At 52.7% G+C, this 12102-nt stretch overlaps 1 protein-coding gene across 1 annotated transcript in view; it reads left to right on the top strand.

The window, feature by feature from the left end:
• The window catches only part of LOC120996541 (oocyte zinc finger protein XlCOF7.1-like), a 30939-nt gene that overhangs the window by 14047 nt on the left and 4790 nt on the right, over positions 1–12102 (top strand). The window lies entirely within an intron of this gene.

The following is a 12102-nucleotide window of genomic DNA, read 5'->3' as shown; positions in this document are numbered from 1 at the left end:
TGTGGGGTGAGCGCCTCTACTCAGAGGATAGCGCCCGTCCGATCTACCGAGTGCTGACCGGAAGATACCTGAATATAAAGAGGCAGCGGGAATAATGATGGCGATAAGGAGAGATGATCGGCAATTGACTAGAAAGGTCTTCAGAAACAGCCATTCTTCAGCAGAAGTCATACTGGTCGGACCCTCACCAATACCTAGCACAGAGACCCCCACTATTAATAATTACAGTTTAAAAATATCAATAGTTTTATTATCATCAGTTTATATATAGTATTATTAGATAACATTATTGTATAGTATGTGTGATATAGTGAACTTTATATATTGTTATTGTGTAGTATACGTTATACAGTAGTATAGCAAAGTATAGTATATATTATACAGTATTATTTAGTATTTTAGCTAGTTATATATTATATACATTATATAGTAGTATACGATGATACAGTAGACACATTATTATGTAGGATTATTATATAGTGCACATGATATAGTATAGTGTATATTATGGGGTATCATAGTGTAGTATTATTCTACATTATAGTAATATAGCAGAGTATATATTATATAGTATTTTTATGTGGTATAATATATTATATATCATAATGTAGGATTATAGTGTATATTATAGTGTTATGTACGATTATAGTAGAGTACATACTAGGGCTGCACGATAAATCGAAAAAAATAATCGAATCGCGATAATCGGCAAATGCGATATGGCCGACCCGAAAATGCCGCGATTATATATGAAGGGGCCCTGCGCACATAACTGGCTTTGTGTGTAAAGTATTTTACTAGTGTGTGAAACAATCTCTCTCCTATTGATAACAGGTCCAGCCTCTGTACTCACTGTCACGATGAATGCACTGCAGCGAGCGGCAGCGAGCGGGCCGGCCGGCACTTAGTAACGCTCCTGCTTCCTGAAGTGGGAGGAGCGTTACTAAGTGACGTCAGTCACGCGCCGCTGCCGCTCGCTGCAGTGCATTCATAGTGACAGTGAGTACAGAGGCTGGACCTGTTATCAATAGGAGAGAGATTGTTTCACACACTAGTAAAATACTTTACACACAAAGCCAGTTATGTGCGCGGTTTAGGACACATGAGGGGACACATAGGGCCATGAGGGGGACCAGCATAAGATGCTATATGTCTTATGCTGCCCCCCCTCATGGCCCTATGTGTCATAGCATAGATCCCCCACAACAGCGTCCTCCACAGATCCCCCACAACAGCGTCCTCCACAGATCCCCCACAACAGTGCCATCCACAGATCCCCCACAACAGTGCCATCCACAGATCCCCCACAACAGTGCCATCCACAGATCCCCCATAACAGCGTCCTCCACAGATCCACCCCATAACAGCGTCCTCCACAGATCCCCCATAACAGCGTCCTCCACAGATCCCCCATAACAGCGTCCTCCACAGATCCCCCATAACAGCGTCCTCCACAGATCCCCCACATAACAGCGTCCTCCACAGATCCACCCCATAACAGCGTCCTCCACAGATCCCCCATAACAGCGTCCTCCACAGATCCCCCATAACAGCGTCCTCCACAGATCCCCCATAACAGCGTCCTCCACAGATCCCCCACATAACAGCATCCTCCACAGATCCCCCATAACAGCGTCCTCCACATATTCCCCCACATAACAGCGTCCTCCACAGATCCCCCACATAACAGCGTCCTCCACAGATCCCCCACATAACAGCATCCTCCACAGATCCACCCCATAACAGCGTCCTCCACAGATCCCCCACAACACAGCGTCATCCACAGATCCCCCACATAACAGCGTCCTCCACAGATCCCCCATAACAGCGTCCTCCACAGATCCCCCATAACAGCGTCCTCCACAGATCCCCCATAACAGCGTCCTCCACAGATCCCCCACATAACAGCGTCCTCCACAGATCGCCCATAACAGCGTCCTCCACAGATCCCCCACATAACAGCGTCCTCCACAGATCCCCCACATAACAGCGTCCTCCACAGATCCACCCCATAACAGCGTCCTCCACAGATCCCCCACATAACAGCGTCCTCCACAGATCGCCCATAACAGCGTCCTCCACAGATCCCCCACATAACAGCGTCCTCCACAGATCCCCCACATAACAGCGTCCTCCACAGATCCACCCCATAACAGTTTCCTCCACAGATCCCCCACATAACAGCGTCCTCCACAGATCCCCCATAACAGCGTCCTCCACAGATCCCCCACATAACAGCGTCCTCCACAGATCCCCCACATAACAGCGTCCTCCACAGATCCCCCACATAACAGCGTCCTCCACAGATCCCCCACATAACAGCGTCCTCCACAGATCCACCCCATAACAGCGTCCTCCACAGATCCACCCCATAACAGCGTCCTCCACAGATCCCCCACAACACAGCGTCATCCACAGATCCCCCACATAACAGCGTCCTCCACAGATCCCCCACAACACAGCGTCATCCACAGATCCCCCACATAACAGCGTCCTCCGCAGATCCCCCACATAACAGCGTCCTTGTCACGGAACCATGAACCAGACGTACAACAAGAGATAAGTGAAAAAGAAGAAGGCTTTATTGAAAATAAAGCTGTAAAGCAAAAAGTCCAAACGGATGGTGAAACCGAGCAGAGTCTTTGCGAAGCCAGAGGTCAGGAACCAGAAGGGTAGTCAGACGAAGCCAGGATCAGGAACCAGCAGGGTAGTCAGACGAAGCCAGGATCAGGAACCAGCAGGGTAGTCAGACGAAGCCAGGATCAGGAACCAGAAGCAGCAGCAGTCTTAGAAGCATGTGAACACAAGAGGACCAAGCAAGGAACTGAAGCTACAGACCTCCTATATATATGAGCTAGGCATCCAGCTCCTCCCAGTGGGAAGGAGGAGCCGCAGGGTGGAAGGCTACAAGAAACCCAGAAACCAAGATGGCCGCCAGCACATGTCAAACGAAGGAGAACAGCAGGAAGGTAAGACCATGACAGTACCTCCCCCTCAAGGGCCCCTCCTCCGTGGAGCACAAAACGGTTTCTGAGGGAAGCGTGCGTGGAAGGCTCGGAGCAAGGCAGGAGCATGGACATCTGCGGAGGGAACCCAGGAACGCTCCTCTGGACCATAACCACGCCAATGGACCAAAAACTGCAACCGACCGCGGACCAGGCGTGAGTCCAGGATATTGCTCACCTCATATTCCTCACGATTGCCCACTTGGACCGGACGAGGCCGAGGAACCGAGGAAGTGAAACGATTACACACCAGTGGCTTCAACAGGGAGACATGAAACACGTTGGAGATCCGCATGCCAGGAGGAAGCGCAAGGGCATAGGCTACCGGGTTTACCCTGCGAAGCACTCGGAAGGGACCAACAAAGCGAGGCGCCAGCTTGGGAGTGGGCACTCGAAGGTTGAGGTTGCGGGTGGACAACCATACACGGTCTCCGACCTGGTAGGAAGGAGCAGGCGCTCGTCTGCGATCAGCCTGGAGTCTCTGGCGCTGCGCAGAGACCTCAAGGGACTTCTGGATCTGTACCCAAGAAGCACGTAGGACGGAAAGGTGATCCTCCACAGCCGGAATATCCTGGGGAGAGAATACCTCCGGTAACACGGCAGGTTGGAACCCATAATTGGCCATGAAGGGAGACGTCCCAGAGGAAGAGTTCACCGCCGTGTTCCTGGCAAACTCAGCCCAAGGCAGGAGGTCAACCCAATTGTCTTGGTGATCGGAGACATAGCAACGAAGGAATTGCTCCAAGGCCTGATTGGATCGTTCTGCGGCCCCATTGGACTGAGGGTGGTAGGCCGAGGAGAAGGAGAGATGAATCCCCAACTGGGAGCAAAAGGCGCGCCAGAACCTGGACACAAACTGACTCCCCCGATCCGACACAATCTCCTTGGGCAAACCGTGCAACCGGAAGACCTCCCTGGCAAAAATCGTGGCCAACTCTTGTGCAGAGGGTAACTTCTTGAGAGGAACACAGTGGCACATTTTGGAAAACCGATCCACAATCATGAGAATGACCGTATGGCCTCGGGATGCAGGGAGGTCCACAATGAAATCCATCCCCAGGTGTGACCATGGGTGCTCCCCGGTGGCTATGGGTTGCAGAAGGCCCAACGGAAGGTGCCGAGGGGACTTACTCTGGGCACAAACGGAGCATGCCGCTACATATGCGGCGATGTCGGAACGTAGGGAAGGCCACCAGAACAGACGTGAAACAGCCCAGGACAGCTGATTCTTTCCAGGATGCCCCGCGGTCTTGGAGTTATGGTAGGTTCGCAACAACCGAGTGCGCAACTCCTCAGGCACAAAACATCTGCCGTTGGGTCTCCCAGAGGGAGCACCAGATTGAGCCGCCAAAATCTGCTCACCCAGGGGAGAGGTCAGGCTGGTGCGAATGGCGGCCAGGATCTGATTCGGAGGTATGACCGAAGTCGGAATCGACTCCTCCCTGGACAGCTCGGAGTACTGCCGTGATAAGGCATCCGCCCTGATGTTCTTGGAACCGGGTAGGTAGGAGACCACGTAATTAAAACGTGACAAGAACAGAGCCCATCTGGCCTGACGTGGTGTCAATCTCTTGGCCTCAGAAAGGTAGGTCAGATTCTTGTGGTCCGTCAGGATGAGAACCGGAACCACCGAACCCTCGAGCAAGTGCCTCCATTCTTTAAGGGCCTGCACGATGGCCAATAACTCCCTGTCACCAATCTGATAGTTGCACTCCGCGGAAGACAGTTTCCGGGAGTAAAACCCACAGGGAAGCAGAGGACCCTCTGGTGTTCTACGCTGAGACAGAAGGGCGCCTACTCCCGTCTCAGACGCGTCCACCTCGAGGACAAAGGGCAACCCAGGGTTGGGATGCGACAGAATCGGAGCCGACACAGAGGCGGACTTTAGGGCCTCAAAAGCTCGGATGGCCTCGAGCGGCCAGACCTGGGAATTACTGCCCTTCCTGGTCAGATCCGTGAGAGGCTTGGCCAGCATGGAAAAGTCCCTGATGAACTTCCGATAATAATTGGCGAAGCCCAAAAAGCGCTGCAGGGAACGAAGACCACTGGGCTGGGGCCACTGTAAGACAGCCGAAACCTTCTCAGGATCCATGGAGAACCCCTCAGCGGAAATGATGTAACCTAAGAAGGTTACCTGGGATCGGTGAAATTCGCATTTCTCAAGCTTACCGAACAGCTTGTTCTCTCTTAACCGTTGCAACACTCGTCTGACATCCAGAATGTGGGCCTCCATGGATTCAGAATATACCAAGATGTCATCCAAATAGACCACCACACACTGCTGCAACAGGTCACGGAAAACATCGTTGATGAATTCCTGAAAGACTGCGGGCGCATTGCACAACCCAAAGGGCATAACCAAGGATTCATAATGACCGGTCCTGATGTTAAACGCGGTCTTCCACTCATCGCCCGCCTTGATCCTTACCAGGTTATATGCCGCCCTCAGGTCGAGTTTGGTAAAGACCGTGGCCCCTTTAAGGCGATCGAACAGCTCGGAAATCAAGGGTATCGGGTAAGCGTTCTTGATCGTGATGCGATTGAGACCCCTGTAATCGATGCAAGGCCTCAACTCACCGCCCTTCTTTTTCACAAAGAAAAATCCAGCCCCTGCCGGGGACGAAGATTTGCGAATGTGTCCGCGTGAAAGCGCCTCCCTCACGTACTCCTCCATGGCCTCATTCTCCGCTACCGACAGTGGATAGACTTTGCCACGAGGAGGAACGGCACCAGATTGTAACTCTATGGCACAATCGTGTGGGCGGTGCGGAGGTAGGGCAACCGCGCGCACCTTATCGAATACATCCCGGTACTCCTCGTATTCAGGAGGCAACAGAGAGTCCGAGGAAGTACACAGCAACTTGACAGACCCATGGATGCAACTAGCCCCACACTGCGGTGACCACGAGAGGATCTCGACCGATCTCCAATCGAAAGTCGGATTATGCTTCTGGAGCCAGGGGTACCCCAAGACCACCGAGTAGTGTGGAGACGAAATAACCTGGAGGCAGACCGACTCTCTGTGAACGGCACCAATGGCTATCCCCACTGGAAGGGTCTCATGAGTCACGTGTGGCGGCAGAAGGGGTCTGCCGTCTATCGCCTCAAGAGCCAGTGGGGAACCTCGAGCCTGCAGAGGAATGGAATTGGCGGCAGCGAACACACTATCAATGAACAAACCACCAGCACCAGAGTCCACCAACGCCTGGGTCGTCACCGAGCCCCCGACCCAGGAGAGGACAACAGTGATCAGTGGTTTGTCAACACGGGAAACCGGGGACGAGGAGACTCCACCCAAGATCTGCCCCCGACAGGATCTCAGGTACGAGCGTTTTCCCGGACGGTTCGGACATGCCAACCGAAAATGCCCACCGAGACCACAGTACATGCATCGGCCCTCGCGTCTCCGGAGTGCCCTCTCCCCCTCGGACAGGCGAGCAAACCCCAGCTGCATGGGTTCACCCCCAGACAAGTCATCCCCAGGAGGCGTGGGAGGAGAGGGAGGCACGGGTGGGACAGCAAACGTAGGCACCAATCTGTTAGAAGACCTCCGCAGGTTCTCCTTAAAGGAAGGTCTCTCCCTGAGTCTGGTGTCAATCAAAATCAGGAAAGAAATAAGAGACTCGAGCTCAACTGGTAGGTCCTTAGCTGCAACCTCATCCTTCAAGGCATCCGAGAGACCATGAGAGAAAGCAGCGACCAGAGCCTCATTATTCCAGCCCACCTCTGCTGCCAGGGTACGAAACTCAATGGCGTATTCAGCTACGGATCATGAACCCTGTCTGATGGACATAAGGAGCTTCGCAGCAGAGGCAGCACGAGCCGGCACATCGAATACCTTCCGAAGAGAAGCAACAAAACCGGAAAACTCGGCAACCACCGGATTGTTGTTCTCCCATAAAGGGCTGGCCCAGGCCAAGGCCTTGTCCGAGAGCAGCGAGATCAAGAAGCCCACCTTTGATCTCTCAGTAGGAAAGGCATGTGGCAGCAACTCGAAATAAATGCCCACCTGGTTAAGGAAACCTCGGCACTGAGTTGGCTCTCCCCCAAAGCGCTGTGGAAGAGGGGCAGAACCGGTCATACCCCGAAACACCGCAGGCGCAACAAGAGGTGTCGGGGTAGACTCTGGCGCAACAACCGGAGCGGCAGTAGGAGCGAGCCCAGGAGCGACAACCGACCCATCGGCAACGGGAGCGAAATGAGCCGTGCGTTCAAGCAGGGTTTGCAACGCCACAGCGAACCGACCCAACAGGTGATCCTGCTGATCAAGTTTGGCAACCAGCGTGGGTAGCGAGGATGGCCCTGTACCGTCAGAATTCATGGCTTGGTCCTAATGTCACGGAACCATGAACCAGACGTACAACAAGAGATAAGTGAAAAAGAAGAAGGCTTTATTGAAAATAAAGCTGTAAAGCAAAAAGTCCAAACGGATGGTGAAACCGAGCAGAGTCTTTGCGAAGCCAGAGGTCAGGAACCAGAAGGGTAGTCAGACGAAGCCAGGATCAGGAACCAGCAGGGTAGTCAGACGAAGCCAGGATCAGGAACCAGCAGGGTAGTCAGACGAAGCCAGGATCAGGAACCAGAAGCAGCAGCAGTCTTAGAAGCATGTGAACACAAGAGGACCAAGCAAGGAACTGAAGCCACAGACCTCCTATATATATGAGCTAGGCATCCAGCTCCTCCCAGTGGGAAGGAGGAGCCGCAGGGTGGAAGGCTACAAGAAACCCAGAAACCAAGATGGCCGCCAGCACATGTCAAACGAAGGAGAACAGCAGGAAGGTAAGACCATGACAGTCCTCCACAGATCCCCCATAAGTGTCCTCCACAGATCCCCCACATAACAGCGTCCTCCACAGATCCCCCACAACACAGCGTCATCCACAGATCCCCCACATAACAGCGTCCTCCACAGATCCCCCACATAACAGCGTCCTCCACAGATCCCCCACATAACAGCGTCCTCCACAGATCCCCCACATAACAGCGTCCTCCACAGATCCCCCATAACAGCGTCATCCACAGATCCAGGGGAGGGCTGGCAGCCTTAGTCCTGGGGGGCAAATCCAGTCAAGTGGCCCATTTTTAGCCCCACCCATTATTAAAAGCCCCTCCTACATATAATAGGCCACTCCCAACACACACTGTACAGCTGACATTCTATAGTTGAGGCCTGTCTACACATATCATACGGAGAGGGGAGGGTCTGTCCTGGCTGCACTGCCTGCTTATATAACAAGCTACAGCCAGGAAGCTCCTCCGCTCTCCTCCCTCCCCAGATCCTGCTCAGGGCTTGTGGTTCCCCCCACCATCTGCCACCCGCCCGTGGCCTGCTGCCCCCTTTCGTCGTCCTCACCCAGCTCTGAATCCTCCTTCTGCAAATGGCAGGGCGGGGAGCCGGAGCATCTCCTCTCCTACATAGCGCCACATACCTCTTACATCCAGTGATGTCACCTTTGATGTAGACGTTCTCTTTCCTCATCTTCTCCATTCAGACCAGACCGCCATGATGATTTTTCTGCCATCTCCCGGCTCTGCAGAGATTGAGAAACAGACATTAGTTTCCTGCCACCCCCAATACTATACTGCAGAAACAGTACCCCTGGGAATACTACTACCACACAGATAGTGCCCCCAATACTGTACCCGCTATGCCCCCAATACTATACTGCAGAAACAGTACCCCTGGAAATACTACTACCACACAGATTGTGCCCCCAATACTATACTGCAGAAACAGTACCCCTGGAAATAATACTACCACACAGATAGTGCCCCCTTAAACAATTATTGGCACTCAGTGCCCTAAAAAATAACTGCGCCCAGACACTAATAGTATAAAGATAATGTCCCCCAAAAATAATTGTGCTAAGCTGATACTATGCCAGGGTGCCCCCAAAGTAACAGTGCTCCCCAAAATCCCACCAATAGAAATAATTATCTGCCAGAGCACACTTAGTAGTAATAATGCCCCTATAGTGCCCTAGTAATCATTTTCCTCATAGCCCCCCAGTAGTAGTAAAGCTCCCCATAATACCCCCTAGTAGTACTAATTTTCCCTATAATATGACAGTACATGAAATACCCCCGCTTAGTGCCCGCAGTTAAGCTAATGTCCCCATAATGTATGCCAGTATAAAATACCCCTATATAGTGCCCCAGTAAATGCCCTCATACTGCTCCTCTCCCCCTCCCCTATAGTGTCCCCCATAATATGCCAGTAAAAAAAATGCCCCTTAGTGCCCCCAGCAGATGCCCCTATAGTGCTCCTCTCCCCCACAATGTGCCAGTAAAAAAATGCCCCTTCTTAGTGCCACCATATGCCCCAATAGTGCTCCACTCCCCCATAGTGCCCCTAAATAATGCCCCATAGTGCCGCTCTCCCCTATAGTGCCTCCCATAATGTGCCAGTAAAAAATGCCCCCTTAGTGCCACCAAATGCCATAGTGCCCCCATAATGTCCCAATACAAAAGGCCCCTTTAGAGCCCCTACTTCCCCATAGTGCCCCCAAATAATGCCCCTATAGTAACACCAGATGCCCCATAGTGCTGCTCTCCCCTATAGTGCCCCCCAGAATGTTCCAATAATTAAAAAAAAAAGCCCCCTCAGATACCCCCATAGTGCTCCTCTCCCCCATGGTGCCCCCCCATAATGTGCCAGTAAGAAATGCCCCCATAGTGCCAGCTCCCCCCCATAGTGCCAGCCCCCCCCTATAGTGCCAGCTCCCCCCCATAGTGCCAGCCCCCCCATAGTGCCATCCTCCTTATAGTGCCAGCTCCCCCATAGTGCCAGCTCCCCCATAGTGCCAGCCCCCCCCATAGTGCCAGCTCCCCCATAGTGCCAGCCCCCCCCCATAGTGCTAGCTCCCCCATAGTGCCAGCCCCCCCATAGTGCTAGCTCCCCCCCATAGTGCTAGCTCCCCCCCATAGTGCCAGCCCCCCCCCATAGTGCTAGCTCCCCCCCATAGTGCCAGCCCCCCCCCATAGTGCCAGCCCCCCCTATAGTGCCAGCTCCCCCTATAGTGCCAGCTCCCCCATAGTGCCAGCCCCCCCTATAGTGCCAGCTCCCCCCATAGTGCCAGCTCCCCCTATAGTGTCAGCCCCCCCTATAGTGCCAGCTCCCCCATAGTGCCAGCTCCCCCCTAGTGCCAGCCCCCCCCTATAGTGCCAGCCCCCCCCTATAGTGCCAGCCCCCCCTGTAGTGCCAGCTCCCCCCATAGTGCCAGCTCCCCCCATAGTGCCAGCCCCCCCTATAGTGCCAGCCCCCCCTGTAGTGCCAGCTCCCCCTATAGTGCCAGCTCCCCCATAGCGCCAGCTCCCCCCTAGTGCCAGCCCCCCCCTATAGTGCCAGCCCCCCCTGTAGTGCCAGCCCCCCCTGTAGTGCCAGCTCCCCCCATAGTGCCAGCTCCCCCCATAGTGCCAGCCCCCCCTATAGTGGCAGGCCCCCCTCCTCGTCCCCTGAGTGATTGTCCTGCATCAGCCTAAAAAAAAACACTTTTCCTTCTGCTCCTGGAACTGGAATGGACGCTGGCCGGGCTCCGCCTCCTCCACTCTGCTCCTCTCTCCTCCAGGCTCCAGCGATCTGCTGTCGGCTGTTCAAGGCTGCGCACAGCTGTGTGACGTCACTCACAAACTGCCTTACGCCTGTGCGCAGCCCTGCACAGACACAGCCGAGGACCAGGAAGCGCCGGTGAGTACAAACTTCAAAGCCTTCACCGTGGCTTCCTGGTCCCGGACCGGTCGCTCTGTGCTCAGACAGCACAGCGGCCGTTTTAAGTGCTTTAGGGCGGCCGTCCCAGCCCGCCCCTGCAGGAATAAAAAAATATATAAATATTTTTGTTAAAGACGGCCCAGCGGCCGTTTTTTTAGGGCGGCCTGGGGGGCAATTGCCTCCCTGCCCCCCGGCCCAGCCCGTCCCTGCACAGATTCACCCCATAACAGCGTCCTCCACAGATCCACCCCATAACAGCGTCCTCCACAGATCCACCCCATAACAGCGTCATCCACAGATCCCCTCAATAACAGTGCATCATCCACAGATCCCCTATAACTATGTCATACCCAGCCGCGTCAGCGGCTCATATGGGAAAATCCAAGCAAATAGACCTCTAGCACAATTCCCTTAAAATATTGCATCGCATATCGTTATCGCAATTTTTAGGGCCCTAATTGCGATCGCACAAAATTCCCATATCGTGCAGCCCTAGTACATACTGTTATGCACTATGTAGTAGTATGACACAGCATAGTATACCGTATATTATGTAGGATTATCGTATTATTATGTAATATTATAGGACTTACAGTTGCAAGAAAAAGTATGTGAACCCTTTGGAATGATATGGATTTCTGCACAAATTGGTTATAAAATGTGATCTGATCTTCATCTAAGTCACAACAATAGACAATCACAGTCTGCTTAAACTAATAACACACAAAGAATTAAATGTTACCATGTTTTTATTGGACACACCATGTAAACATTCACAGTGCAGGTGGAAAAAGTATGTGAACCCTTGGATTTAATAACTGGTTGAACCTCCTTTGGCAGCAATAACTTCAACCAAACGTTTCCTGTAGTTGCAGATCAGACGTGCACAACGGTCAGGAGTAATTCTTGACCATTCCTCTTTACAGAACTGTTTCAGTTCAGCAATATTCTTGGGATGTCTGGTGTGAATCGCTTTCTTGAGGTCATGCCACAGCATCTCAATCGGGTTGAGGTCAGGACTCTGACTGGGCCACTCCAGAAGGCGTATTTTCTTCTGTTTAAGCCATTCTGTTGTTTATTTACTTCTATGCTTTGGGTCGTTGTCCTGTTGTCCTGTTGAGCTTCAGCTGGTGGACAGATGGCCTTAAGTTCTCCTGCAAAATGTCTTGATAAACTTGGGAATTCATTTTCCCTTCGATGATAGCAATCCGTCCAGGCCCTGATGCAGCAAAGCAGCCCCAAACCATGATGCCCCCACCACCATACTTCACAGTTGGGATGAGGTTTTGATGTTGGTGTGCTGGGCCTCTTTTTCTCCACACATAGTGTTGTGTGTTTCTTCCAAACAACTCAACTTTGTTTCATCTGTCCACAGAATATTTTGCCAGT

This window comes from Bufo bufo, chromosome 3 (assembly GCF_905171765.1).
Source record: "Bufo bufo chromosome 3, aBufBuf1.1, whole genome shotgun sequence".
Lineage (NCBI taxonomy): Eukaryota > Metazoa > Chordata > Amphibia > Anura > Bufonidae > Bufo > Bufo bufo.
The sequence above is the reverse complement of the archived record's forward strand: the minus strand, read 5'-3'. Positions and strand labels throughout refer to the sequence as shown.